We start from the raw sequence: 4,689 nt of genomic DNA, 5'->3' as shown, positions 1-4,689 counted from the left end.
CTCATCTTCCTATCCTTTTCCAGTAATCTTCCCCTCTGGTTTTTTGTTGTTGCTACACCAATTTCCAGTAGCTTAGAGTCACTCGATCCCAGTAACACTGACATTCACATCTATTGAACGTTTCCATGTATTTCCCATAGGTTTAGCCACCAAGCATTACAGTGTTTTCAAACCCAATTTGGGTGGGGTTTAGTTAATTGTTTTGTTGTTCATTTTCTATTATTTATTTCAGTTTATTTTCAGCAAGCCTTTTTCTTTTTCTTTACAAACATGATTTGGGGTTAATCAAATAATACACTTGAAAAAACAAGCACACCTTAAGCAAAGGGTGCTTCGCTTACACCACCAATCCAAGACTTAACATAATAAATTTATCTCACTACATCAGAGACAAAAGATATATTGTTGATCTCACTTCATCATTTCTGTGTTTTGTGTGTCCTTCCACCATTGCACCACCAAGGCATGTGTCACAGAGAATATTAGGCCTTCAACCCTAGTTTTCGCCTGGGCGTATTACGCCTCCCCATCAAGTTCGAGTTCATAGCCCTCCAAGTCCACATACTGACTCTTTTGCTGGTCCTTCTAATTCCTTATTTGATACCGAGCCTCCTTCACCGCATATCATCAACATGTCTGGACCCACAGCTGATGCAAGAACCCAAAATGGTGTTTGCTATGGTTCTATATAAGGTGTTCATATATCTTTTCTATCTTTTTATGAGCTGGTTTCAAAACATTTAGTATCAGAGCTTTGGATTCTAGGGTTTCGCTGCTCCAAATAGGTCATAGTAGAGTTTTCTCTATAACTATTTTCTGTGACATTTTAGAAGCTAAAAAAAACCCATTTGGGCCGTAATTGTTCTACACTTCAGGTCTAAATGTTAGATCTTGTCTTGCTATATTTGCGAGATATGTTCTGAGGAATTTGGCATTTTTGCAAACTCTTGAATTACATTACAAACAGGTGACCTCGGGAAAATTGTCATAACTTTTGCTTTGAGCATCAGATTGAAATTGCGTAAGAAGTTGCAGAAAGAAGAAGGATTGTAGTTTCCTGTTTATTTTTTTCAGACCTGAAGGTAAAAACAGTGATACATGGCACTTCATACAAGTTCGCTCTTCTGAAAGGGTATATAATCGGGTCATCTTGGGAGATTGTGCATAACTCTTTTTTGGAGAATCCAAGTTCGATCAGACTGGTGGAATTCGAAAGAGGACGCAGAGAGCTACCGCAAGTAGAAATTTCAAAAGTTGGAAATCTGAAATTACAAAGTTACAGTCATTTCAAGATCAAGCTTCTAAAATCAAGAAAAGGTGATATGAGGAAGTTTGATGGCAAGGATCTGGTAAATTGGATACTACATATGGAGCAATATTTTGATCTACATGGTGTACCACTATTACAAAAGGTATGTATTGCATCTTCATATTTAGAAGCAGATCAATTTTTATGGTATAAAGGGCTTTTTTCTCGTAGACAACTTGTTATGTGGTCGATTTTCATGGAGGAAATGATAGCACATTTTGAGGATAAAAAGAGCAACACCTTCTTTAGAGCAACAACACAACAATTGGAAGAAAAAATAGAAAAGGGCTTTGTTACAAAGTTGAAAGCAAAATTATGGCAACAAGGAAGTCTACCCCTCAAAACTATAAAGATGGAAGTGTTGTTTCTCCTAGCCTTCCACAACCTACAAGGGTTACACCACAACATTTGGAAGAAAAAAGAGAAGAAGAGCTTTGTTACAATTGTGATAAAAAAATACATTAAAGGTCATAAGTGTGATGAGAAGAAATTATTTTACATAGATTATGAAGAGGAGGAAGAAAAGGATAAAGAAACATCAAAGGAAGAGCATATATACTAGGAACCAATGCCAGAGAAAGAAGAGATGAATCTAACATTATCTTGTAAACCATTGGTAAGAATTACCACTTCTAAACTCTAAAGATAGAAGGACATATCAAGAATAAAAAGGTTCAAGAAGTGAAAGATCACATTGAGAAAGAAGAAATGAATCCAACCATATCGTGTAATGCATTGGCCGGAATTACCACTCCTCAAACTATCAATATAGAAGGACATATCAAGAAGAAAAATGTTCAAGAAGTGAAAGTTCACATCGAGCATCAAGAAATGAATCTGACCATATCTTGTAATTCATTGGAAGAAATTACCACTCCTCAAACTCTCAAGATAGAAGGACATAACAAGAAGAAAAAGATTCAAGCAATGAAAGATCACATCGAGCATCAACGACATTTTCTCCAACTTTTAAAGGATAACGTCACTTTGGTGCAAAATAAAACGAAACAACAGGCAGATCAAGATCACAGTGAGAGAATTTTTGATGTAGGCGATTAGGTATTTTTACGGCTACATCTAAAGCAAGATATTTATGAGAAGGATATGTTGGCAATACTACATGCACTTAATAAATGGTGACCCTACCTAATGGGAAGACACTTCAAGGTAAAAACAGATAATGATAGTCTTAAATACTTTGTAGAACAAATATTATGTTTACAAGAGAAACAAAAATGGGTCACAAATATGTTGGGTTACAACTTTGAAATCATCTACAAAAAACGGAAGCAAAATATTGTTGCAGATGCACTCTCAAGAAAGGATGAGGATGTGCAAGCATTGTTTTGTGCTATTTCTATTATCCAACCAGATTGGATAAACAAATCAAGGGATGAATAGAAGAAGGACGAAGAAGTGTGGCCACTCATTCAAAAGTTGTAGAAGATCCCAGTTCAAATAATATTGCCAGAACTTGATGAGGAAGGAAAAATCATTTTGGAACCTGGAGCAGTCACAAAAACAAGAACCCGACAGCTACCCGCTGAAGATTCCACAAGGGAGGACAAGAATTTTATACAGAAGCATCAACAACTACTCAAGCATTGAGGACAACACTTTTTGAAGGAGAGGGGCATGTTAGGTCCCTATACTACTAGTGTAACCCCTTACTATTATTATTACAACCCCCTTATTATATTGTTGTGCCCATGTAGTCCCATATTGTTATTATTGTGCCCCATAGAAACCCATTATTGTTATTATTATGCCCTTACAGTATTATTGTTATGTCAGCTCTGATTATATTATGACCCCTTAGACTCCTATATATAGAAAGAAGGTCTTGTCATTTGTATCATCTAAGAATTGTTCATTTGTGTAATGTAAAGGAGGTTGCCCCCTCAAAGAAGCTTATTTATAAGGCGTTCATCTATCTTTTCTATCTTTTTGTGAGTTGGTTTCATAATAGACCATGATGCTGGTTGGCCCTCTATGCTCACTAAGCTTCCCTCAGACATCCCAAAGTTTGAGAGTATTACTAGAGAGGATCCTACCAACCCTGTTTGATCCTTCCACATGTGGTGTTTATCTAACACCATAACTAATGACTCCATTCATCTTCGACTGTTCCAACATACACTCATTGGAGACACTCCAAAATGGTATGTAGACCAGCCCTCCACCTCTCATTCTATTTTCATGATGCTTGCTAAAGTTTTTCTTTCATATTTTTAGTTACCTCTCCGATAAAACACTAGTACGAAGCTATTGACCACATTCCGTCAATCCTCCACCACTCACCTTTCTGACCATTTTTAAGAGTGGGTTCGAAGGAGGAGCACATGCCATGCCCTACCTTTTGAAGACTTTGTCTATCTAGATTTTTTTCTTAAGAGCATTTTATCCCCCATCGGGAAATATGTCATGTCCCATTTTCCTCAGACCGAGAAAGAAGCTCTCTATACCGATTTGAGATATTTTCTGATTTATGCACAATCTGGTTATGTCTATACCACCATTCCATACCTCTGTCGTCCTAGAAATGTCAATGCACGAGGGCATCTCACGCCACTGACGATATCATTTGATCCCTTTCAAACTCTTCACCATACACTTAGCAGAGTTATCGCTACCCATAGGGGGCACTAGTTCCTCCAACATTTATGCCCTTCCTTCTATCAACATGTTTCTAGGGCCCCAACCCGTTTACCAAAATTTTGGTCCTTCTTGTGCACAGCTTGGCGCTCCAGCCACCCAAGCATTAGCGCCACAACATCACATGCATCCTTAGCCCTAGTAGCCACCACTCCCTCAAGGCTAGGTGGTTGCACAGGAGAGTGATACCAATCCCAAAACTTCGAAGACAAAGAAGAAGGGGAACGGTAACAAGGGTAACTAAGGTAACCAATGTAGTGAACGCCAAGGGAACCAGCCTAACACCAACAACCATCAGCAGGTCGACCAACCCAAGTAGAACAAGGTTATTCTCCTAAATAAACCTTATGCATGTTGTGGTGTACATGACCACTATACTCATGAGTGTCCTCTCTTACGCCAAATGCACCAAATGTATGAATCTCAAGTAGCTTCTCGAGGTCAAAAATCGCCTTAGAATCCTACCCCACATCAACTAGCAGTGCTAACAAATCCTTTCCCTCAGCAAGGATTTTTTGCTTCTCAACCTCAGACAGGTCAAGCATCCAACCTCCCCCAACCTTTTGGTCCTGGTGACTACCAGATCCTTATGATGAAATCTAATGAGGTTAATCCCTCTAATATCAACCTCCAAAATTGGTCATGCTAATATGATAATCCCTCCACTTCATCTGCTACAGAGTCAAAAACCAAAGTATCTGTTGAGCCTCTTACGACACGAAATG

Source organism: Pinus tabuliformis, chromosome J, assembly GCF_031772625.1.
Source record: "Pinus tabuliformis cultivar Carrire ecotype Pingquan chromosome J, CPIR1, whole genome shotgun sequence".
NCBI classification, from domain to species: Eukaryota; Viridiplantae; Streptophyta; class Pinopsida; order Pinales; family Pinaceae; genus Pinus; species Pinus tabuliformis.
This window is presented reverse-complemented; position numbering follows the sequence as displayed.